Genomic DNA, 26,632 nt, shown 5'->3' with positions numbered 1-26,632 from the left:
TGCAGCTGAGCGGGTCGGAGCATGGGGCTTCAGAGCCAGCTCCTACAGGCTCTGGAGAGCTGTCTGTGCACATCGCTTCCAACTCCACATTCAGGGGCATCACATTGATAGCTTAAAATTCACCACGGTGGGAAAATTTACACCATGGAAATCTGCAAATGCCATAGATCAGAGCTTATTTATATACTGAGAGCCAGTTTATCAGAACACAATTACCAATCTAGATCCTGGGCAAGCATATTTCTAAGTCTGTTTTTTAAAAAATGTTGTTTGTTTGTTTTTAGCTATAATATCCAGACAACAGTAGCATTTCACTTTGCGGATTGTTGGAAGGATTAAATAGGATAGTGCATGAAGTCTTTAGTGTAGTGTGGGGCACATAGTAAGCGCTTAATAAACATTACCTATTATTAATATAAGCTCGCACATATCTCAGCTGCTGAAATGTCTTTCTTGTCAGTGGAAGGCTTTGATTAACAGGCAAATGGCTTTCTCCACCGTTACCCACAAAAGTGAGGTAACAGGATATGGGGCCTTGGATCAAGTGTGAAATGTTCTAATTGTGGGGCAGAGGAAAGACATATGTGATGGAGGAAGGAAAGAAAAGTAATAAAGTGTCTCATATGTGTCTTGAAAGCCCCCTTCTGTAGTTACAGAGACTCAGATTCAGGGCTGGAAGGGATCTTTGAACCCATTTGGTCTCTATTCCAAGGAGTTGCCTTCTACAACCACACAAGGTGGTCCCATCTCTGAACACTCCCAGGGATGGGCAGACTGTTACACAGAAAGGGAGCCCATTCATTGCAGGGCAGACCTCATCGCCAGACAGCCCTTTTCCCTAGGCACATGCCTCCCCTATTTTCTATCCACTGGGTCTAACTTAGCTACAGCTTAGCTGGATAAGATGCCAAGAGAGGAAGCCAACGAGAGCAGCAGCCAAAACCATCTTGAGGCTAAAGCAAAACCTGCCCTTCCTGAGATGCTTATTTCTGCAGCCACAGGGATAAGTCTAATGAGAGGCCTCTTTGTTCCATTAGCAAGTTTGACAGCAGAATCAAGCCAGGTTAGGATTTCTTTTCATAAAAAAAAAAAAAAAAAATTATCTCCAAACATGGAAGATTTGGGGATTAAGTGATTCAAAAGATTTAGTGCTGGACTTTTTAAGGCCTCCCAAACCTTTCAGATGTACTTGCTGTGGAGAGAAATTGTGGAAAAGCAGCAATAAAATGTGGATGCAGGCTATTAAAGAGGAAGATTAACCCCATCTTTGCTTGGTATTACATCAGGGAGAACCAGTTTAAAATGAATACTTAAAAAATTATCTGAAAACCATGCCTAAATACATCTTTTTTAGCAGGTGCTGATGGGTGCCTGGAGAAAACACTGTTTTATTATCTAGCCATCCCTCCAACGCCTTCCAACCAAAAGCTCAAGGAATTTCCTGGAATCCCTGTAAATTGGGGATGGCTCTGTGTTAGAGTGGTTTCTATTTTTTAACATATTTTTATTGATTTTAGAGAGAGAGGGAGGAAGAGGGAGAGAGAGAAACATCGATGTGAAAGAGAAACATTGATCAGCTGCCTCCCTTAGGAACTCCTACCGGGGACTGAACCCACAACCTGGGTATGTGCCCTGACCGGTAATCCAACTAGCAACCTTTCGGTGCATGGGACGACACTCAACCAACTGAGTCACATGGGCCAGGGCTGGAGTGGTTTCTTTTTAAACAAAGGAAACAAGACTGTTTTCAGAGTCACTTAAAAATACTAAGGCGATGTGCTTCAGGCTTTCCTCTTTGTTTTCCCACTAGAGTATCCCTGTGGTTAATATGTTGTGGCATCATCTCCAGGGCTGTTTTGCTCAGGTCCAGTTTGCTGAGTGCCACCCTCTGCGGCCTGCTTGTCTTTGGGAGCCGAGGTAGGGCAGCCCCTTCGAGGGAGCAGGCGTCAAGCGTTCTGAGCCTGCCCCGTTGCCCCTTAATGGTTCAGAAGCTGGCTCCTGTGTGGATGGTTTACTGCTTTTGGTGGGTAGAGGAGAATGACCTCCAAGGCAACACTTTGAACAACTCGGAGCAACTTAGATGAATCCTTTCCACACACAGGTGTCCATTTGCATGTCCAGATTGCTGAGAACTTTATCTTTTTTTTAAAAAAATATGCTTTTATTGATTTTAGAGGGAGAGGAAGGGAGAGGGGGAGAGAGATAGAAACACTGGTTGGCTGCCTCCTGCACGCCCCCAACTGGGGATCGAGCCCACAACCGGGGCATGTGCCCTGACTGGGAACTGAACCAGCTACCTCTTGGCACATGGGTGGACCCTCAACCACTGAGTCACACTGGCTAGGCTGTCTCTGATGATAAATGGGAGTGCATTCAGTTCTATCTTCAAGCTTCTCCCCAAACTGATTTAAATTCAGTTCCTCAAGACCGAGTAGGAGTCTCTGCCAAGTAAATTTTCACTGTGGGTTAAGGTTCTGGAGGCTAGTTACCTTTTTTTGAGGGAGATTTTTTTCTGAGTACATTTCATGCCACCCCATAAGGGGTGTGCTAAGGTTTTTGTCATAAATTAGAAATTTGCCAGAGTAAGAAAAGAACCACCCTCCCTCCTTCAATCAAAGACCCTTCTCCAACACCCAACCTCCCCCCTCCCAACACTCACCCCATAATCAACCACTCCAGAAACCCACGTTCTTAGTTATATGATGTCCCAGCAGCTCCTCCCTCTCTTCTATGTCATATGCCTGCCCTGTGCCTCAGCCTCAATTCTAGAAAGGGAAAGGCTCCCTAGGGCATTGCCATGAATTTTTACCCAGGCTTCTGTTTGAGTTCAGGTGCTGAGGGTCACCAGAGTGGCTCCCTGGGACCTGGTGGCCAAAGGTCATCTCTACCTTTTTATGCTAAACATCAAAACATAATTGATAGGTCCCATGAGAAATCTCTAGAGATCTTCCTCGAAAGCATGAGTATCTTTTTTCGGCCCATTGTCCACTAGCCAAGGGATTTTTGTTGAACTTTACTTTCTGTAGTTTGTAATGTGAAAACTAGGTGGTTTTCCAAAGCTGAAAAAAATACATGATCAGGTGTAGTTTTTCAAACTGTACACTTTATTTTTTTCCTTGAAAAATCTGTGCTTTCCTCCCGCCCTGAATCAGACAGAACCACTTAGAATGCTCTGCTCTTCTGACCTGCGGTCTGCAGTCTCTGGCCCCACACCTTTGTGTCCCCGGGAACAGAGTGCGCTGTCTTGAATGAATTCAGCAGAAGAGTTGAAAATGGGGCCCCGTGAGGCATCCACAGGAATCAGGAATTTGAAAAATAAACCAAAACAAAGAGTCCTATGAGTCCTCCCCCTCCCCCGCCCTGCCCCTACTGTCCCACTTTAAGTATAAAAAACTCTCCTCTTTTCTCCTGCAAACAAGGGAAGTGGGTTTTCACTCACAAGCCCTCCTTTTTCTGTGTTGCAGGGGGCAGATGTGTGTATATGTGTAGCTGTGCTTCTTCTCTGGCCAGAGGCAGTGTCATGGGGCCCCTCATCTCTCTGGTCCTGTCCCCTTCCAGAATTTCCACAGAAGCTGAGGCAGCCACAGAATCCAGGTATGCCCATGTGGTGAAGAGCTAAAGTGAATTCCGCCCAGAGAACCAGATATGCGAGGACATGGACAGTGAAGCAGCAGCTGTGTCCCGGAGGCCGGAGTGGTTAAGTCTCCCTGAGTGTGACTTGGCGTTAGGGAGTCATGGAAACGTGAGTGGACACCAAATGAGATGGGTGTAAAACAGGGAGCTTTGCAGACGCTGAAGCGCCAGACAGCTCTCAGGGAACCTTATTAACTGTTCACCTTGCAGGGTCGATATGAAGACCATACAAAATAATCCAAAGGCTGCTGGGTAAACTGAAATGACATTAATTAAAAGTTAATTATTATAGAGATATGATGTTCTAGTAAAATCTAGATGAAGGGACGGAGGCAAATTTCTACCCTTTATGGTTTCATAAATCACAGGGACCAAGTTTCAACCTGAAACCCCAGCCCTGCTGTGGAGGTGGGGAGATAAGATGATAGTGTCTGCCACTGGCATCAAAGGAGGTTGGCATGAGGGCCTCTCACCATCTAAGTAAGTTTCCTTGGATCTTCTCCCCTGCAAATGTGCAACACACTCTCACACTGCCCAGGGTCTGTCTGACAGCATTTTATTTAATTTTTTTCATTTCTCTTTGTGACCCGTCTTCTCTTCCTTCAGTGGATTCTCTGCCCGCTCTTTCTGGCCCCTCCTGGGCTCCTTCTCTTTTACTTCTGAGACCTCTTTCATTCCCCTGCTTCCTTCCTTCTTTCCACAAACTATTTTGAGTGCCTATAATGTGCAGAGCCCTGCTAGGCACTGGGATAGATGCTAGATAAGTAGCATACAGTCCTTGGTCTCGAGACACTTGAGTTCATCATGGGAGATGATATAGGAACATCGTGGGAGGTGATATAGGAGATGATATTGGTCTCAAGACACGTAAGTCCATCATGGGAGATGATACCGGAACATAGATAACTGTGATACAAGTCAGAGCAGGGTGGGCAGCGTAAGCGCAGTGGGAAGAAGGTCCGTTGGGAAGTAGGAGGCCTCTCACACAAGAGATGCTGTGAAGAATGGGTGAGGTTTTGACTTGGAAAGAATTGCGCAGGAAGGAGGACATTCTGGTGGAACTGAGGAAGCGTGAACAGAAGGTCGGAACCAGGAACAGGGATCAGCCAGTTCGGTGGAGTATAGGTTGAGCTTCTGCCTGGAGAGGTGCATTGAAGCTGGAGCATAGGCAAGGCTAGAGGTCTGGGCTTTATTCTCTAATGTAATAGGAAAACTGGGAAGATTTGGGGTTGCAGAATATTATGGTCAGAGCTATGCTTTAGCATAATTAATGTGTAAGTGGGGTGTAGAATGGGTTGGAAGGAGGGAGCTCAGGTGGACAGAGCAGACAGAAACCTATTTGGATATTTCATAAAGGCCTGGGCTCACTGGATAGTGGTGGGAATTGGAAGGAGGCTAATGGATAGGAGAGGTCTTGGGGAACTAGCATCTGGTGACTCACTGGTGTAGGGCTGAGAAAGGAGGGGGACAGGGGACTGGGGTTCCAGCTAGGGTGTGACAAATAGAGGACAGCGGGAGAGGCTGTTTGAGAGGGGACGTGATGCTGTTTAGAGAAAGCCTGAAGGCTTACCCTTTTATTTTTTAAAGTTTGGGTGTTGGCTTCTCATCAACACCTGCATGTGACTTGTGGGCTTTTGTGCATCACAGGGTGTCAAATGATATCCTGTTACTGATGTCACTGGGGTGACTTCATCCACTTGCACATCTTCAAAAGATAAGCATCAGAGGTGGCAAACTTGGCAGACAAAAAAAAGATTTCAATATCCTTCCCTTACACTTCTGAGGCCTCTGCCTGAGTATGATTTGGAGTTCATTTTCCAGGCTAGGACACTTCTGGTAGATCAAAGCAAATCAATTTGTGGCACCGAACACCAATTAGAGCTGGTTACTGTGCTAAGAGCTATAGGAAAGGAGGCAGAAGGAAAGAAGTGACTCTTCAGAAACTTCAGCAAGAGCTCAGATCACCATCTGTATATAATAACAGTTCAGATACAATCTGTAATGTTTATGGTCACATATCGGACACATTATATAGAAAACAAGAAGTTGATGGCACCCGCCCTTTTCATTCCTACAGAATCAGAATCAGCAGGGTTGGGGCCCAGTAGCTCTGAGAAAGGAGTCACTTCAAACCAACATGCCCAGGAGGTGCTTTGCAGAAGAGATGACCCTGAGCTGAGCCTCACAGGGAGGCCATAGTGCCACTAGACCACTCACACTTTGGTGGGGATGTCCTGCCCAAGACACCTAAAGTTAAAACAATTTCTGGGTCCCTTAACTGCAAACATAATTTTTAACAGAACATTGGAAACACCTTGCTTTGTACACCTGTGCTTTTATTTGTGAATTGTCATTTTTGGGAAATCAGTGCCCTTTGCTCTGGACCTTCACTCCATTAGCACCGTTGCTCTGCTGAGTGTCTGGCCTACTTCTGTGTGTCCACCTTTGGTTCTCACAGTGACTCGAGGCTGGCCCTAGATATAATCTGCTAGTAGGGAGTTTATTTTCAGACCCATTTTCTCTTTCCTTCTCACTGGTGGCTCATTTCAAACACTGCCACAATTCTACAGTTGGATTCTTGGGGGCATATTTGCTGTCCAGGAACAAGTAAGGGTAGGTGGACAGCCACTGGCTTTGGTCTTGACAGGGTGGCACATGCTGGTATGCAACTTTTGGGTATTAGGTCCCCAGGAAGGTATTATAAAGGGTCAAATATTCTCAAGTCCCAAATCTTACTTCAGACTGAACAAATAATGCACTGCAAGTTTTCAAATGCATGTGGATGCTGTTGTGATTAATAAAATACCACACTTATTGGAAAGTGTCTTGAAATTATAGTTTGTTTGGTGTGTGTGTGTGTGTGTTTAAAATGTTCTTTATCAACAGACACCAACAGCATGACCGGCTTTCATCTGGTGATTCATGAAACTTTGTGGTTGTTAAAAGCGATCTGGTCTGGCAGAGGAAAGGCAGCTCTGGAGGGAGCATAGTTTTTGGCCCCCAGAGCCTACTCCTACTGGGCTGCCAGGGGGAGAGCTTGGGAAATGACAGATATAGAATGGGAAGGAAGGTATCTCTGTACACCAGTTACTACTCGGCTTGCAGGAGTGAGCTACCAACAAAGAATCAACCAAGTGAGAGGGCTGTTATTTGGGAGACAGATTCCAGGTCCTCTAAACCTACCTCCCAATCTGCGCAGGAACCCCTTATGGAATCTTCTGGAAGGGTGAACATCTCACTTGACCCAGACCCTTCACACAAAGGGAGCTAACTTACTCTTAGGCTATATTCAGATCCCTGAGCCTCTACCTCACTCGTTTCTGATTTGATAGAACTGAGGTGGAGCTTTTGGCATTTGTATTTTTTTAAATCTTCACCCGAGGATATTTTTTCCATTGCTTTTCAGAGAGAGTGGAAGGGAGAGAGAGAGAAACATCCATGTGAGAGAGACGCATTGATTGGTTGTCTCCTGCACTTGCCCCGACCGACCAGGGGCCGGGGATCGAGCCTGCAACAGAGGTATGCTCCCTTGGCCGGAATCGAACCCAAGACCCTTCAGTCCGCAGGCAGACGCTCTAACCACTGAGCGAAACCGGCTAGGGCGGCGTTTGTATTTTTAAAAAATGCTCTAGGTGACTGATGTCAGCCGGAGTTGAGACAGAAGACATCCATGAAGGGACAAAAATACTCTGTTGCAAAGCTTTTTGTTTGTGAAGTGCTCATTAATGCATGAACAGGGTCATGGTGAGGCTCCTGAGGCTTAATATTGATGCCCCTTTTCTTACTTCTCACACCCACCCTGGTAGATACATCCTTATTTCAAAAAAAAATAAAAAATGAATTAGGGCCCAAGGAAGTGAAACCAATGTGTGGACTGGGGAGTGACAGTTGAACCCCAAGTACAAATGAAACCAGGAACACTGGGTGTGACGAGCTGTTGAGGTGGCACAAACAGTTATGATCTCAAACCCACAACTGAGATTGGCAAACATAAAATTGGGCACTAGCTAAATAGCAGGAGACTGATGCTGCTGAAATCACGGGAGGGGAAGTGCTCTTTAAGAAGCTTCTGACACACCCAATTCTTCCACCCACCAGCCTGCCTTTGGCAGAGGAACTGAATCAGTTCAAGAGCTTGGGGTCTGGAGCTAAGAGACTCGGGTCCGCTAATCCAGGGGCTTTGGGCAAGGTACTTGATGCTTTAGGGCCTCAGTTTCCTCATCAAAATGGAGATAATGCAGTGGTGTGTCCCTCTTGCTATGAGTCCAGCCATCAACATCAATATTTGTGGCACGCCTACTGTGCCCATCCTGAGCTGGGGATACTGTGTTCTAGAAGCTGATAGAAGCCCATGTTGAGGATGCAGGGGAAGGAGGGGAACAAAGGCATCAGAAGCTCTCATTATGCTTTTTTTTTTTTTTTTTGTACTCACCCAAGGATCTGTTTATTGATTTTTAGAGGGAGAGGGAGGGATGGAGGGAGGGAGAGAGAGAGAAACGTCAATCGGTTGCCTCCCATGTGTGTCCCGACTGGGGATCAAACCCTCAATCTAGGTATGTGCCCTGGGAGGGAATCGAACCTGGAAACTTTTTGGTGTGTGGGACAACACTCAACCAGCAGAGCCACCGGCCGGCATGCTCACATTGTTCTCTGTGTGAAAGAGTGTGGGATGTTTTCATGCTCTCTCTTGCACCCCATAGCAGGTGGGTGCTGCCCTGGGTTCCCTCGGAGGTTGGCGGAGAGCAGAAAGATGGGGATCACCATTTCTTATGGCTGTTCCAGTGTGTGAGTGACAAAGGGCTGCTTCTAGTGCAGAAGCCCACCCCCCATGGTTCCTGCCTGGTCCCTGAGGAGTAAACATCTCATTAGGGAGACTCTTCTTTTAGTCACATGGATCCCAAAGACCACTGGGACTTGGGTTGTTTGAAATGCCACTGAGAATTCAAATCTGCTCCCAGATGGGCTCTGAGAGAGGGAGGGCTCACACAGCGAGGCCAATCTCACGATGCATCATCTACATGGGGCCTTGCTGCCTTGCACACAATGACATCTTGGCCCATGGGACTGTAAAGGCCTCTAAACCTGTAACCTCCAGGTGACCTTCCCCTGGGGAGCAGCAGAACTATCACGAGCAGGTGCAGCGCTCCTATTTGAGAGATGAGTTACGTTTTTCTACTCAGTCTGCTCTAGGTTGGAGTACAATGCCACCAGCAACAGCCCAGAACTGCCATCCGCAGATACGCCTCCTCTCCTCCAGCCTCCCATGTTCCTGGCATTTCCTTCAGGTTAACATCGTGCGAAGTGGTATGAGCTGACATGAAAAGTCTGCTGTATTTTACGTAGCATATAGCTGCCTACAAGGTAGTACCTTTTGCCTTGGACGAGAGGGAAGGACATATTTTATACCCCCAACCCCATTGTCCTTTATTATCCTCTGTTCCCCCTTCACACCCCTTCCCGGGCAAATAATTTTGCTCTTTGATTTTGATAACCCTGTGGGTGAACCATAAGATAGAAACCAAGTCCTCTCTGCTGTTGGTAATTATAGTTCTTCTCGGAACTCCTTTCTTTCTGTAAATGCCTACCAGGTGCCCCCAAGTGCAAGATGGTACTGGCTTGTTTGGTAAAAGCATGAAGGTAAGAAGTCAGAACCAACAGCTCCCCAAGAGAAGAGGTCTCTCCCGTCACTAAGCCAGCACACTGCATGCACCCCTGGCTCACTGGCGGCAATGAGTCAGTGGTCCTTCCAGAATTCCCTTTTCCTCAGTGTTTCAAAGATATCTGTGATTGAGATTGTGATTCGTTTTTTTTTCTTTACTTCAGCTGACTACTTTGCATTTTCCCAAGGTGAAACCCAGCCTGTCTTTTCAGGTTTTAAGAAAGAGTCAACATTTCAAAGTTGAGAAGGGGGAAAAACCCAGCTACCAAAAGGAAGCCTGAAAGCTTTCTTTTCAAGTGTAGGAAAGCACTTCTCAAAATCGGATTCTAAAACTGAGCTGAGTGGTTTGCTGTGTGCACCTTTCTAGTGGCTTGGATTTTCTTGAATTCTCTTCTTTTTAAAGGGCATCACCTCTTCCTTCTGGTTGCCATCATTTTCTTAGTATCCCTGACCTCCCATCATCTAGCTTTATCTGACTTACCCAGTAGCACCTTTCTGACCCTCTTCATCAAAGGCGACTATCCCATCCATAGGGGTCTCTTCATTGGCCTCCCACCAGCACAGCTTGGGGTGATTTTTCTAGGGAGGAGGGGTGCTATCCATCCATTCTGGGCCACCTTCTGCACTGATACAAATTGTTCCCATCTTCGAGCTCATCTCTAATCCAACTTGCTGGCTAAAAGATTCTTGGTGGATTCAGCTCCTTCCTTCCCCAAAACATTTACTGAGCATGGACTGTATTCTAGCACTAGACATGGGAATGCAGTATAAAGCTGGCCAGGAACCCATAGAAGTGCACAGACACTTATAGTTCAATCTGAACCAAACCCAGGAGGGCTTCCTGAAATAGGTGACCTCAAAACCAAGACAAAATGAGTAAGTTAACCAAGTGAAGGAGTAAAGAGGGAAAGTGTTTTGCATTACAGTGCACTTATATTATAAACATCTTCTGGCACCTTGCTTTGCATTAGCTCATATTGTCCCTATGCCTAATGTGTACATGTTGTTAACTTTAAGATACTGTAACTTTTTTTTTTTAAACATATCTTTGTTGATTTCAGTGAGAGGAAAGGAGGGGGAGAGAGAGAGAGAGAAACATCAATGATGAGAGAGTCATTGATCGGCTGCCTAGCCCACAACCCGGGCATGTGCCCTGACTGGGAACCGAACCCCGATCTCCTGGATCCTAGGTCGATGCTCAACTGCTGAGCCACGCCCAGCCAGGCAAGATATTGTAACTTCTTGAGGGCAAGAGTCTGTGGTACTTTTCTACTTATGCTTCTCAGGGCTTAGCACAAAGCTGAATACTTTGCAAGGAAGGAAAGGAGCACATGTTATGCCTGCTCTGTCCCCATCACTCTGCATGAAAGTGGCTGTTTGTTGGCTGCTGAGTAGTTGTGTGACTTTGGGTGAATCTCTAAGCTTCCTCTGGGCCTTGATTTCTTCATCTGTAAGATGAAGGGATTCTACTACAGCATCTTCCAGCTCTGTGGTCGTCTTTTCCTGTGGCCTATCAGGACCATCTGGTTATCGTTGAGCGGGTAGGAAGACAACTGCAGAAGGTGTTTCAGGGGTTAAATCAGGAAACCCAAAATGGAAATGAAACTGTGACCCCAAATGCTCAAGTGCTAGATCAGTTGGAGACCAAGGAAAGGACGTCCTTCAGAAATGACCCCAACTGGGCCCCGGTGCCTCCATTCTCTTCTCTGTGCCCTGTGCCACCTCAAGCTGCCAACCGGGGAGGGATAATGCACGCTCGGGCTTTGTTCTGAGGGGCCATTGCCCTTTTCACTTTGCCGCATCAACACCTGCGGTCTTGTAACTTTGGCTACAGAAGTAGCAAGAGGGTGTGCGAGGGCAAGCTGATGGGATAGATGGCGCTGGCATAGACATCGCACAGGTTCTTCGGTGCTCAAAACACTGAGCTCAGGACATCATGTACTAATTCAAGGGTGGCCCCCCTTTTCTCTCTCAAACTTTTCAAAACAGGAAGAAAGTTTGGTTCATCTGCAGACACCAGTAACCTATGTTCTTCTCTAGAGCTTTTTGGAAGCCATCCAAGAAACAAAGCTACCTTTGCTAAGGGGATGCTAATCACTTTTTTTTCTGTCTCTGTTTTTTTTTTTTTTTTTTTCTCCTTTAAACTCTGAGCTTCTGGTAGCACTTTGGAAGGCTGGCACAAGGCCATCTGAAACCACAGTGGGGTGTTAGGTAATCATGTTCGCATTAAACTACTGCTCTGTGGTTTAATTTTCAACGGTCTCTGCAGTTTGGAAACACACATACTATATTTTTGAGGCAAAGAAAAACTTGGTTATACAGAAAAAAAAAAGGCGGGAAGATGGCCTGCCCATAAGACGCTCCCTTGTATATTTCTAGAAAAGAAACAGTCACTTTTATTCTAGAGAAGGCAAACTGAGGTTGACAATATTCAGTTGACCCTGGGGACACATGCCTCAAAAACATCCTAATACCCTTCAGACTGAAAGTATCAAGTAGTGTCTCTCCAGGAGCATTCGTCCACGGAGTCACCGAGTTTAGCACTTTTACTAACTAAACACCGGACACTGGGCTAGGTCCTAGGGGCAGAGAGGTAGTTGGGGTGGCAGATGAGAACAGTGAGGCGAGCAAGCCCTGTGTTGTCTTCTCAGCCTCACCTCCGAGGAATTTCTACTTGGGGCCTTTTGATTTTATCAGTGACACAGCAAACTAAAGCCAGGGTTATCATTTTCTATTTAAAACGAGGATGATGAAGCCGCCGAATGCTCCCATTAGACAATTTCCTAGGAACTGCCCTCGGACTCCTCCCTCTGGCGGACCTGTTGCCCCCTGACCAGCTTAGCTCTGTGACCATGACGGGTCTACGACGTGGCCACCCCTGCTCCGTGTTTGTACATTCCTAGTAGTAGGATCTTGGCTTCCTTTCTGGTTCTTTAATGAAGCTCTCAGATAGCCTGTGACTTTGCAGAAACTAGGCTGGCCCAATGGCCCCAGGTAATGCAACCGACTAGATCCAGCCCCAGGTGAACCGGACAGACCAATTTGGCCCCAGGTCTGATTCGAGGACTGCAGATTATGTGCGCATTTCATGTCAGACCTATTCTAGTAACAGGTGAAAATCTTATCTGTTGCAGATATGGGCGAAAAGAAGACTAGCTTTGAGTCTTTCCTCACCTCCAACTTTCCTCCTCTGTCCCCCCTCCCCCAGCCCTCAGTTTTGGAGCTGTTTATCTTCTCTCTTTTGTTTGGCAGTGTTCCATATGCCTATTAAAAGAGAAATTTGCATAGTTGAGGGATTCAGGTTTTCACAAAGCACCTACAATAAGTTGAAATTTAGCAGTGCCTTGTTTTTCTTCTGTCAACCATTAAATATTTGGCTGAACTGACACATTCATGCTGGAGTCTTTAAAAGTCAGTGTGAGCCCGGCCGGGTGTGGCTCAGCGGTTGAGCATCACTCTAGGATCCAGGAGATCCCGGTTTGCTTCTGGGTCAGGGCACAAGCCCGGGTTGCGGCTTGATCCCAGTTGGGGGCCTGCAAGGAGCAGCAAATCAATGACTCTCTCATCTTTGAAGTTTCTATCTCTCTCTCTCTCCCTCTCCCTACTTCTCTCTGAAATTAATAAAGACATATTTTAAAAAAAAGTTAATGTGAATACTTTGGATTTAATTTAAAACTCTCTCATTGGTGAACATTTTTGAGGCAAGTCAAATTTGCTGAGACTTCACTGGAGATATTGTACATACTCCAAAAGTGAGTGTGGAGTGAACTGGGCTGATTTATTGTTAGTTTCTCAAAACACTGACATTAAAGGAGGTAAAAAATCAGTGTGGTTTTCTTCGTGGGGGGTTTCACTTTGACTTTCAACATTGAATCTGAGAGTTTGATGAACCCAGAAATGCAAAGTGAAACTTGGGAGTGTGAGTGCGTACCAGGCCATACAGACTTCTATGAATGGAAGTTGAGCTCTAGTTGTTTTCCTTATCAGCATATGCCATTAGCAGATGTCACCCTCTACTCTTCATAAAAAATATGGTCCCTTGTCATTAAGGAACTTACATTTAAAGTAAGATATATTGTCCAACAGCATATAACAAGGCATTTTTCTAGTTCTTTCCCTTGAAGTTCCATGCTTGTATGGATTTCCTTACTTAAACCGGAGGTGAGCCTTGCAACACATCTTTGGAGAGTGGGTAGCAAGTCCTTCCTGTTCCCTGTCTTCTGGAAGATTGGAGGAAGGAGTTGGGAAAGGTGAGTGCTCTGCCTAACATTGTTACCATGTGGAAGGGAGGCCCTGGGCCACTGAAAATGCGTTTTTCTGTCCTGCTGCTTTTGACTCGTTGGGCTCAAGTAAATCAATAAAACAGCATAATGGAAGCCCACCAGCATATTGCTCTTGTGTGTACATTCAACATCTTGAATGCTTCATTCACTCAGACTCCCAAAGGTTGTGTGTAAAAAGCAGAAAATGTACAGAAGGACACTTTGTGTTCGTAAGAGTTTAAACAGATTTAGTGTTGAAGGTCATGTCTGGGTGTTTGCCTGTGCAATGAATCTGAGGCCCTTGGTCCTAAAATCCCATGAGTCAGGGTACCTGAGTCGGAAAGGGCTCTATCAGCCTTTCCTCCCCTCAATTGCTTGCTCACAGTTGTTAAAGTTTAGCAGAGGAGGGGTCAAAATCAGTGATGGAATGGCAAGGTGCTATTGTCTGACTCCGTGAGAGTTTACACGTGCTCAGAACTTCAGATGTGACTGACAGAGGAGTGTGTGTGAATCAAACCCCTTGTTCTGTGTTGTGGCCACAAAGAACCTTTTCCCTTTGAAACCCAAGAAGGCCCCTTTTTCTGGACTGTGGAGGGAATTAGGCAGCAAACAACCATGAATATTTTTTCAGAAATCCATTAAAACTTTAATGATGCAGAGTTTATGGAGCATTTGGGAATTTCAGAATGGCTTTCTTAACCTACCTTCCAAATGCAGCCACCTGTAGAGCAGCATGAATACTAATAGGTATGTGGTCTTTAAATCCTCTGACCTGACTTTGGGTATTAATTAAACTTCAATTTTGTGTTTAATAATTATTTGAATTTATTTTTATCTAATTAGATGATATAAAGAGACAACTGACCCAATGATCAAAGGCACTCCCCCACCCCATGATATTTCAGACCAGACCCTGCATGGAGATTAGTGCCCCTATGGAACAAAGATTTTGTGTCTGGCTTTCAGAAGTGGTTGTGCAAATATTCAGTCTGAAAGCCCTTTTAATGGTCGAAAATGGAGGAGTTGACAATCGGGAAGGGCCAGGTGGACCTGAGCTGGGATGAGTGATTTCTTGGCAGAGAGCCCATTCTCATGATGAAAGCTGGGAAAATTTGCTTGGGGAGAGTAATCCAATGATATGAAAGGATTAGGGAGGCTTACACTCAGCAAACTGTAAACCATGAATCTGAATGGTGCCCCTTCCACACAGGCAGCTGCTTTGCTTGTAAAACAGAGCCACCAAAATTAAATAAGAGGAGGAACTAGAGAGAGAAGGTGGGAGGAAGGAAGCACCGGGTGCTTCAAAATAATATTGCATGCAAACAAACCACGTTTGCCAGCTGTAATTCCTGGTCAGCACTAACAGAAGACTCATTTCAGCTAAAAGAACAGTTGCCCAGCATTGCCCCAGAGACAGGTGGAAACTTCTATCACCTTGAACCTGCATACACTCCAAGTTCACCTTTCACCCCTTGCTCCTATTGGTTAGCCACTTAATTATTTCACTTGTGAATACTTAGCTATTCGTGACACTAATTAAAACCTGCCTTGCCCTCAGATGTATTATGAAGCTGTTTGTAAAATGCTGTGAAGGCAAATTGTTCCAAGAGCTATTAATTCTGGTAAAGGCCGTGTGTCAGCTTCAGTTATGTGCTTGTAAATGCAAACCCACCCTGGGCAATAATCTCCAGGGATGGTCTAAATTGCACAGCTGGCTTTTTAGAAAATGTGTATGGAGGAGCATGGAAAGATTGCTGAAAATGCCTAAGTAAGGTTAGATAATAAATGGAATTATACTGGGCAGGGGGAGGGCGGAACAAAGAAGCTATTATCAGGCATCAGATATGTACTGTATGGTACAAAGGGGCGATTTAGGCTGGGTTAGCAAGGTATTTGGGAGGAGGTTATTAAAATAAGAAGTCAGTACAAAGCATAATGAAACAAGTTCCCAGCAGTGCCAGCTCCAAGTCCTGTTTCTTTTGCTAGTTGTCCTCCTGTCATTACCAACTGGAAGAACTGGGCAAATTAGGTTGGAAGATGACTTCTCCAGTCACCAGTTTGTTGGGTCTATGAACTTTCACCTAAGACTCCTTCTCATAATATAAATACCTCTGTGTGCATATATACTTATATATGTATATATATATGTACACACACACACATATAGGTACAGTATTTAATCTTTCAAATAGGTAACAAAACTAACTCACTTGTATGTGTGGATTTCTCATATGATGGAAGCATAGGTACATGATAGATAAATAAGTAAATGGGTAGATGCGTGGATAAGGAAAAGCTTCATTAATTCACTTATTCAGAAAATATTTAGTAAGAGTGTAGCATGTGCCTGGGAAGTTCTAGGTGCTGGGAATACAGAGTGAAGAGACAAGGTGCCTGACTTCAGTGAGCTTGTATTTTAGTCAGGAAGGCATGTAACAAATAAATAGACAAATATACATGATAACGACAGTGAAGAGCTAGGAGGAGGATAAAACAGGATAATGTACTAAAAATGGAAAGGATAATTGGATACAGTTATAGCTCAAAAAGGAACTTCAGCTAAGTCAGTGTTGTGGTTGTCAAGCTTGATTCTAACAACAGGATCTATATCTCTTCAAGTGGAAATATGCGCCCTGTGGAGAAACCTCAATATTTAATAGAGGTGGAAACACATCTGCTCCAGTTTAAGGGTGTGTGTGTGTGTGTGTGTGTGTGTGTGTGTATGAGGGTGTCAGACCCTATCCACCAATACAGGTAAATTATAACAAAGTGATTACGAAACTATATTCATCACAAAATGAAAATAAAGCACAATGTTAAAACGGGATGACAGTCGCCTCATTGCAATGGGGTGGATGGCGCTGCGGGCAGCCTCTCATCACGACCGACACCCATCATCTGTCAGATCAGCCGCTGGGGCCCACGGTCTGGGCTGCGCGAGGTCCCTTTCGTTATTTATTCTTTGTTTCTTTAATCTTTCTTCTTTTCCTGTTTTAATTAGACTATAAAATCATCTCTCACAAAGACGAAGGTTTGAGGAAAGGCACATATACCTGCTTCTGGATATTTTAATCATACACAGACCCAGAAATTAAGGCGAGGGTTCTCTCTGGAGCCTGCTGGTGCCCTCCAGATGCCCAGATGTGGGACAACTGGGGGCTTCAGGTCAGGAGATGACGGCGAACACATTCCCAGTGTGTCCTTGGGACCCACTGAGCTCTGGGCATATTGTTTCTTATTGCCACATTCAGGCGTCTATAAAATAATACACAATAGGTCTTGTTTCCCAACAGGTGAAGAGAGCCATTAAACATTGGCAACAAATAGTTTTGGCACTTTTGAGCTGTGTATACCATTGTTCAGTCTTAAAAAAAAATCCGGTATCTTATCCTTCACGTGACCAAGATAGCTCAGGCTGTTGAAGATACCAAATATGTCAGTGAGAAATAACCTTATAGCAAGCCGCTTGAAATCGTAGACATGGTCATGAAGAAGTTGGTTTTATCTAATCTCTCATTTCAAAACCTCCTTCCTCGTGAATAGCCAACATAGGTCATTATCTATCAGTGACTGCAACTTCATCATGTTTCCAATTGTCACCATTTCCTTTGAGATGGGTGCTGTAATGTCCACCACCCGGACCCCTCCCCCCCTCTAAATGAAGGACTTGTTCCCCATTCCTCACACCTCCCCTGCTGAAAGGGCAACTGGAAGAGAGCTGTCACCTGTGAGCCTTGTTTGGGGATGCCTCTGCCAAAGCAAAGTGCCTCACCCAAGGTCACCTGTCCTTCCAGGGGCTGACTGATCAGTGTCAGCATGGGGAGGCCACACCCTTTTGCTGGGGACAACTCTGAAGGGTCGTCCCAGTTTCAGAACTCTCCAGGAGGTTGACTTAGGACTGAATCACAGCTCAGCTTCTCCCTTTGCTCAATCTTGCTTCCTTTATCTTCCTTCTGCATGAGCTGGTCCCACATACCTACCTTCATAAACATCCTGTATGTTAATAACCACCGCTGAGACTGCTCCCTAGGGAACACCTTCAAAACTGAATCAGGGCATGTGGCCCACAGCCAGCTGATCTCTTTGAGGGAAGCAGTGATGTTCAAATACAGCCTCTTAAATTCACTGGGAATTCCTTCCTTGATGCACACAGAGATGGAACTTGTCCAAACTGATGTCAGTGTATTTCCCACTTTACACCATGGCTCACTAAAGAAGTGTTGACCAAATGAAAATCATCTTCAGGTAGAGCGCGGATTTTCAGTGTTAAACAGTCATCAGACAGAATACATCGCAGTAAAAAAGGAGTCCTGTAAGTAATGGTGATGGCTATACAAATATTGTAAGTGTATTTGATGCCACTGAATCATATGGCCAAAATGGCAAAGTTTATGTTCTGTATATTTTTACTACATTTAAAAAACCGATAATGTACTATACCAAAAAGATTGACTTGTATACTAGGAGTGAGCGAAGTGTATGGTATATGAATTATATCTCAATAAAGCTGTTAAAGAAAAGAGCCTTGGGGAGGAAATCATCAAGTACTTCTCTTTTATATATGTGCCCCCATCAGAACTGAATTTTGTCCATATATAAAGTGAAACATCTGCAAAGACTTAATGTTACCTTTCTCCTACCTTATATACCATTGATATTATGTACCACCTACCAATGTTCTTTGATGACGAAATTTTGCCAATTGTTTTGCTTTCTTTCCAGACATAATGCTTATCATTACCTTTGTCGCTGGTTTTACAAATGTGTTGGCAATAGTGCGGCGTATACCTAGGTTTCTGTGAGGAGCTCATCCTTTATGATGCCTCTGTAGTTGTGGCTTCTCCATCACCTTTAGCAATAACTTTGTCAATTTCGTATTGGGAAACACAGTGCACTTGTTCTGGAAAAACTTTATTGTTCTATTGAGAAGTCATTGTACTTTGTTGGAAAATAACACTGAAGCTTTCATAGCTTCGTGCTGTTATTGGAAAACATTTTTATAACAAATGCCACCCTGGAGGTCTAGGGGCAAACACATCACCAGTCCAATCCAATCTAATTTTCAGGTCATCCTGCCTATTTGTGATTAGAAACCTACATTTTTGTTAGCTTGATCATCACAGTCCTATTCTCACTTCTCCCAGCACATACTGTTTCACTTCCTTTCATTTGACCTTGAATCTGTTCTTGACACTTAAAATGTTATCCTGAGTTATGGTATTTACTATTTTTATCATTGCCACCTTTGAGTCATTGATCCATTTCTGTCAATTAGTGATAATTATAATATTAACAACTGAAAATTCAGTAAGTAAAAACAATGACGCATGTTAACTGAGATAAAATCCACACTGTGGAACTGAATGTTGCTGAGATGAACTGATGAGCTGCTGTGGTAACCCAGGGGTCAGAGAGTCTCACTGTGAGCAACCACACCTGGTCTTTTCTTGTTCCCTCTCTCTTCTTCTTTCTTTTCTTTTCCTTGTTGGTCTTAGCTGGACTCCTCATGTACCTTTTTTTGTTGTTGTTAATTCTCACCTGAGGATATTTTTTCCATTGATTTTTTAGAAAGAGTGGAAGGGAGGGATGAGTGGGAGAGAGAGAGAGACATCAATCGGTTGCCTCACGCACGCTTCCCAACCAGGACCAGGGAACGAACCTGCAACCCAGGTACATACCACTGACCGGGCATCAAACCCATAGCCCTTCTGGCCACAGGCTGACGCTCTAACCACTGAGCAACCAGCCAGGGCCTTACGTACCTTCTTCCCCTTCTTCCCCTTCTCCCCCTTCTCCACTCCTCTGTTTATTTTTTGAGAATTATGGCTTTAAAATGGAAAGAGACCATGGAGATCTTTAAGTCCAATGACTTCATTTTACAGATGAGGAAACTTAAGTCCAGAGTTTCAATGAACTAATCCAAGTCAGAGGGGCCAGACCTGGTTCCTCAGCTCCTCTGATTCATGGCCAGTGTGTTTCATTTTGCTATGAAGCCACTAAACCTTCTCCTTCAACTCTTCTTCCTGGTTCTCTCTTGGCACTGAGAGTGGCTGGACCCATAGTGATTAACAGTATTTGTTATCAGGGCTAAGGCAGTAGGGGGCTAAGGAAGTCAAAACTTCCCTGCTCTGTCTCCTCTTGCCCCTGCCTCCATGCAATATTCAATCTCTCACAATCTCTGTGCTTGCTCCCTCCTAAAACATGTCAATCCTCCTTTAGTACGGGAACCACTGTGCTAGTCCATGCTGCCATCATCTTTCTCCTGCACTGTTTCAGCACTTCTTTTTTAGTCTCTCTGCTTTTAAGAACTGCTTTCTCAAACCCCAAATCCAAATATCGATCGATCCATCTGTTCATCCGTTCAACCATCCATACCACTGCTGCCAGAATGATTCCACAACGTCACTCTCATCTCTAGTCTTTGATGATTCTTAAATCCCTATGAGATAAAGTCCAATCTTAGAGCAAGACACCTGGCACTCAAGTCTCTTTGTGATCTGGCCCCGCCCTCCTATCTAGTGTTATCCCCAATTACTCTGTATATTAGTCAGGCTAAACTATGATATATTATCAACTCCAAAATCTCAGTGGCTCAACACAACAAGGTTTATTGCTTATCTATAGTAAGTTTGCTACAAGTATGGGTGAATCTCCAGAGGCTCTTTTCTCCATGTAGTAGCCCACAAATCCAGGCTGCTCTGACCATGTACTATTCCCATTTCACAGGCGTCCTCCATGATTGCCACAAAGGGTGAAGAGAGAGCTGGAAGGTGGACATGAACTCTTCTGAGCTTCAGCCTGAAAGTGACACCATAGCCCATTGGCCAGAGTTTATCACTTAACTGCAGCTAGAAGGGGAAGTGCGGGAAATGTTTGGTGAGCACTGCTATTTCTACCACAGTCCCTTCTTGCAATTGTACTTTGGAAATACCTGACTACTTGTTCCCTGAGTACAAATTCTTTTAAAGCCTTCATGTCTCCACAGAGGCAGTCCACCTGGCCTAGAATATCCTTCGTGCTGACCTGATATACTCCTACAAATCCAAATCTCTATTTCTTCTAAGAAGCCATCTCTGACTTTCCCCGGGCAACTTGGTGGCTTATTCTCCAGTGTCCCCACTATATCTCGCAATTATCTTCATCACTATTCTAATCATTTGCATGGTTGTTTCCTTCTCAGGGGTGAGGAACCTTTGTTATGCAAAGGGCCATTTGGCTATCTATAACATCATTCAGGGGCCATACAAATTATCAACTTAAAAATTAGTTATGGAAGGTAAAGATGGCAGCAAACTGAGTGGAAGCTACAGGGACACTCTCCCAGGACCAAAATGGAATTACGACTAAAATATAGAAAAACCAACCTGAATAATCAACTGCAATTGGAGACAAGCTGGAGAGCACCCTCATAACCATGGAGGAAAAGTGGAGACTGCACAGAGACTGGTAAGAAGTGCAGAGGTGGGAGAGGCCTGGCTGGTCGCCCACAGACAGCAGCTGAAGGTCCACAGAGATATCTCAGCTGTGGGGGGGTTCTCACTGAAGACTCTGGGGCCTAAACCCCAGGCTGGGCTTCCCAGACAAGAGCACCAGAACTGCAAAAAGGGCCCACAGAACATCTGGCTGTGAAAAGCAGCTGGCTTTCTGTCTGTCAGGGAGAGATGGCTGGAAATGCAGGCATCCTCTTAAAGAGCCAAGGCACAAAGTTTCGTGTGTAGCCATTCACCTTGGGCTCTAGCAGAGGGAGAACAAAGTGGACTGGAGCTGTGTGAGAAGAATCTAGGGTTGTGGGCTCCGGAGAAAGAGCTCGGAGGATACTCCTTTGGATTCCTGGGCTGAGTCATTCCCTTATACCGCTGAGGCAGATATTTACTCCAAGCAGCTTTTGCCAGAGGGGGAAACAATTGCTTCACCCTGCTGGGAAATCTCTCGCCCTACCCCTTGGAATTTCTACAGCCTGGGGCTCATTAAAAGATTCAGATTAATCAGCCTGCAGGCAGAGGCAGACTTCAGAGTGCTTTGAGTCTTTGCCTGATCTGCTTCTGGACCAGGGCCTTGGAAAAGAAGACTTTGGTGTGCAACTTGGTCCTGTCCAAAAGCACCCAGCCCCAACAGAGGAGACCTCAAGCCCTGGGTTGTTGATAATTCCAAACAAGGTACTCAAGGCCAGTCACAAACAGTGTCTGGCCCAGTTGGGTGTGGTTCAGAAGTTGAGCATAGACCTAGGATCCAGGAGATTGGGGTTTGATTCCCGGTCAGGAAATCCCATGCCTGGGTTGCGGGCTAGGCAGCCGATCAATGACTCTCTCACCATTGATGTTTCTATCTCTCTCTCTCCCCCCCCTTTCCTCTCTCTGAAGTCAATAAAGACATGTTTAAACCTCCCCTCCCCCCCCAAAACACAAAAAACAAACAAACAGTGTCTGACATTGGCCTGCACCAGAGACTGTTCAAAAAGACTGAGAGTCCTGGCAGGCCTAACTAATCCATAGAAACAAAGCCAAATAGGCAGCCAAAATGGGGAGACAAAAAACAAGCCCCAAATGAAAGAACAAGAGGAGACTCCATAAAAAAAGCTAAAAGAAATGGAAATAAGCAATCTATCAAATACAGAGTTCAGAATACTGATAATAAAGATGCTCAACAGCATGAAAAATAAAAGGAAACTATGAAAGAAATTAAGAATGATGTAGCAGAAATAAAAATACATTGGAAGGACTAAACAGAAGATTAGAGGAAGCTGAGGATCTGATCAGTGAATTACAAGACAGGGTAGAAAAAAAATCACTCAATCAGAGATTAACCCCCCCCCCCAAACAATTAAAAAGCAGGAGGACAGTGTAAAGGAGCTGTGGGACAACATGAAACTTAACAATATTTGCATCATAGGAGTTCCAGAAGAGGTTGAAAGTAAGCAAGGGTTAGAGAACCTGTTTGAAGAAATAATGGCAGAAAACTTCCCTAACCTGGTCAAGGAAAAAGTCACACAAGTTCAGGAGGCACAGAGAGTCCCAAGCAAGAAGAACCCAAAGAGTCCCACACCCAGACACATCATAATTAAAATGCCAAAAATTCAAGACAAAGAGAAAATCTTAAAGGCAGCAAGAGAAAAGCAAGCTGTTACCCACAAAGGAGTTCCCATAAGACTGTCAGCTGATTTCTCATCAGAAACTCTACAGACCAGAAGGTAATGGCATGAAATAGTCAACGTAATGGAAAACAAGGATCTGAAACCAAGACTGCTCTATCCAGCAAGGCTATCATTCAAGATAGATGGTGAAATAGAGCTTCCAGACAAAATAAGGCTAAAGGAATTTATTACCACCAAACCACCATTGCAGAAAATGTTAAAGGGACTGCTGTAATTATAAGAAGAAATGAGAGAGAAACATAGGCATAAAGAATTAAAATGGTAATAAAGAAAGATCTATCAATAATAACCTTAAAAACTTTAAGGGAGAGATCAACAGCAATACAGTCATAGTTGTGGACTTGAACACCCCACTGACTTCACTGGATAGATCTTCCAGACAAAAAGTCAACACAGAAACAGTGACTCTAAATGGCACACCAGATCAGATGGATTTAATTGATATTTACAGAACATTTCACCCCAAAGCTGCAGACTATACATTCCTCTCAAGTGCACATGGCTCATTCTCAAAGATATACCACATGTTAGGACACAAAGCAAGTCTCTACAAGTTCAAGAAGATTGAAATCATATCAAGGGTCTCAAATCACAAGGGCATGAAATTAGAAATCAACTACAGTACAAACACTCAAAAACATTCAAACACATGGAGGCTAAATAGCATGTTATTAAACAATGAATGAGTTACCAATAAGATCAAGAAAGAAATAAAAAACTTCCTGGAAACAAAGGAAAATGAACACACAACAACCCAAAATCTATGGGACACAGCAAAAGGAGTCCCAAGAGGGAAGTTCATAGCACTGCAGGCCTATCTTAAAAAGCAAGAAGAATTTTAGTAAACTATCTAATCCTACAACTTAAAGAATTAGAAAGTTCCCCTGTGAAGCCATCCAGACCAGGGCTTTTGTTTGCTGGAAGTTTTTTAAATTTTATTACTGCTTCAATTTCATCAGCTATTATTAGCCTATTCAGGTTTTCTGATTGTTCCTGATTCAGTTTTACATGATCTCACTCATATGTGGAATCTAATAAACAAAATAGACTGAGGAACAAAACAGATCCAGAGACATAGAAGCATGGAACAGACTGATGAATCTCAGTGTGAAGGTGGGGGTGGGTGGGTGGAGGGGGAGAGATTAATCAAAGAACTTACATGCATATATGCATAACCCATGGACATAGACAATAGTGTGGTGAAGGCCTGAGGCGTGGGGGCGGATTCGGGGTGGAGGGGGTCAATGGAGGAAAAAAGGGGATATGTGTAATATTTTCAAAAATAAAGATGAATTAAAAAATAAAAATAAAAATTAGCTATGAAAAAAAGCTCTTAGATTTACTGAGTTTTGAGGTCTGCCTGTGGTTGCCGTTGCAGGGGGGCCAGATCAAAGGATTCCACAGACCTGATATAGCCTGCAGGCTGGACACTCCCCACCCCTGTTAAATGGAAATCTCTTTGTGGATAGAGAAAGTGTAATTTCATCTTTAGGTCCTTGGTTTTAATACAGTGGTACATGGAGATTCTTCATATCTGTGGTTGAATAAATGAATGTACAAATAAAAGAAAAATGGCTATAAAACTATCCAGTTTCTTGTTATATCCCCTCCCCCACTTTAGTCCAGTAATCACCTTCTTTTGCCTGGACAACCACATAGACCCTTTCTGATAATCGTCTTCTATTATTGCCCCAATCCAATTTATTTTCCACTCAGCAGCCATGCCACTATAAAGCAGGAGTCAGAGTGGGGCTTCCTATTTCCTTAGAATAAAATATAAAGTTTCAGATTTCTTCCCATGACCCTCTGCCTGCTCATCTGGCCACAGCTCAGTCCCTTATCCTGTGGCTCCCACACTGGCCTCCTCTTAGTTCCCTGATTACACTGATTTTCTCCCCCCAGGGCTTTCTCAAGGCTGGTTCCTGTGTCTGGAATGCTCCTACTTCCTCTTCTCTCTAGGTTAGTTCTTTCTCAGTCTTTAGCGTAAATGTCACTTCTCCAGCACTTACAATTGTTTTGTTTTGATTGCAAGTGAGAAAATCCCACTGAAACTACCCTAAATATTAAAGGAAATCTACTGGCTCCTATATATAGCAAATCCAAAAATAGAGCTGGCTTTAAGGAAGGCCTGGTCTTGTCACCGAGGACCCTGTTTCTGAGAACCTGCTTTCTCTCATTTACTGTATAGCTGCAGCTCTTTCTTCCTGGTCACAAACCAGCTGTCACTGTTCTGGACTCACATTCTCCCATCACAATCTCCAGGAGAATAGAGTGTCTTTTCTGGCAGCTCCTGCTCAGTCCAGTGATTCAGTCTCTCTCATTGGCCTAAGTTGTATCACAGGCCCATGTCTGAATCAATCTCCTTGGGAGGGACATGAAGGTGGAGGGGAGGGATGAGACTTGTTTAGGCCAATCAAGTCCCTCCCTTGGAGCTGAGGGGGGACCACACATAACCTAACAACAAGGCTGCATGTGAAGAAGAGTTTAAGTTTCCGAAGAATGAAGAGTCCTTTTGGTGCGAAATAAATGTTTCAGATACAGCACCCCCCCCCCCCAAAAAAAAAGTCCACCACACTTTCAGGAAGGAGCCAGCGCTCCCCACCCCCCCTAAGGAAGTCTCCTCTGTTACCTTCTATTACTGAATCCTACTCACTTCCCTCGAAGCGCCCACTACTGCTTGTCCTGCTTAGTTTGTTTACTTGTTTATAGTCGGAATCTCCCGCTAGGCTCTAACTTCACAAAAGCAGATACCCTGTTTGATTTGTTCTTCTAATGCTGGAACATACTAGGAAGTTCAATAAATATTTTCTTAATAAAAGAAAAAAACACACAAATTTCTTCTTTTCCAGTTTAGCCCTGGTTTTTACCACAGGGACAAGGGAGAGCAGGGGTTGGACGGACGAGAGCGAATGTGAGCAACGTGCCTGTGAATTTAGCTTTCCTTTGCTAGGAGCTCAGTCGTCTTTCCCGGCCAACAATCCCTCAAACTGCCCACCCCCGGATCTCTTCTTCTCAACCCACCTGCTCCAGGCACTCTGCTAATTTGATGTTCCTTCAGTTTTTTTAAACCTAGCTAGGATTAGAGCCTCAATAGGAATCTCGATTTTTAAGAAGTTAGCTGAATTGTGTCTTTCCAGAGAAGGTGGAGAACCAGTCTTTACCTCTCTCTTCCCCCCCCCCCCCCCCAGCTCCTACAAGTGGAGTGGGTGAAAATTTCACTTCTCATGGAACTCGAGACTGAAGTCGATGCCAGGTAGTAGAAAGATGAGGGAAGGTAGGAGCGAGCCAGGAAAAAAACTGCCGGGAAATAATAACAGTTAATCAACAGTGAAGGGAGGTCTTATGGGTGAAGGAGACATAGTTCAAGAGAAGGAAAGGTACAATAAACTTGGAAATGAAGATTAAAGAATTTAGGTAATAGAGAGCTGGAGGAATCTTCCTTCCTTCTTAGATTTATCTATTTATTTATCAACAGTTTTACTGGGCAAGAGTATGCTTCTAGGAGCTGAGAGTAGAGGGGTGGCCAAAGCACACCAGTTCTTGCCACCATGGAGCTCGCCTTCTAGCGAGGGAAGATCGGTAATCAGCAAGTAAGTGCATAGAGACCAGCCACTGCCTTCCTCTCTCCTGAGACCCACAGAATGAAATAAAGGCACTTTTTAAAGGTGTGGATACCCATGCGTGGGAAAAGAGGAGAGGAGGCATCGAGGGTGGGAGCTGGAAGGCAAACCTGAGAAAACAGCATCCTCAGTGGGCAGAAGGGAAAGCTGAGAACAACCTGGTTTACACAGCACCCCCCTAAGTGCAGGGATTCGTGGTGCCAGGTCAACCCGGCATGGAGTGGGGCGTGTGTGTGCGTGGAACAGAAGATACAATAGACGGGTCAGTTCAGACTCAGCTCTCCAGATCTGCTTCTCTCTCCACAGA

The 26,632-nt window shown here is 44.6% G+C and overlaps 1 long non-coding RNA gene across 1 annotated transcript in view; it reads left to right on the top strand.

The window, feature by feature from the left end:
• The window catches only part of LOC308559711, a 172,650-nt gene that overhangs the window by 126,008 nt on the left and 20,010 nt on the right, over window positions 1-26,632 (top strand). Inside the window, exon 3 of the long non-coding RNA XR_013999196.1 lies at window positions 20,281-20,430. This is a non-coding gene — a long non-coding RNA (uncharacterized lncRNA). The remainder of the gene's footprint in view (window positions 1-20,280; window positions 20,431-26,632) is intronic.

This window comes from Miniopterus schreibersii (assembly GCF_964146895.1).
Source record: "Miniopterus schreibersii genome assembly, chromosome: 7".
Lineage (NCBI taxonomy): Eukaryota > Metazoa > Chordata > Mammalia > Chiroptera > Miniopteridae > Miniopterus > Miniopterus schreibersii.
This window is presented reverse-complemented; position numbering and strand designations above follow the sequence as displayed.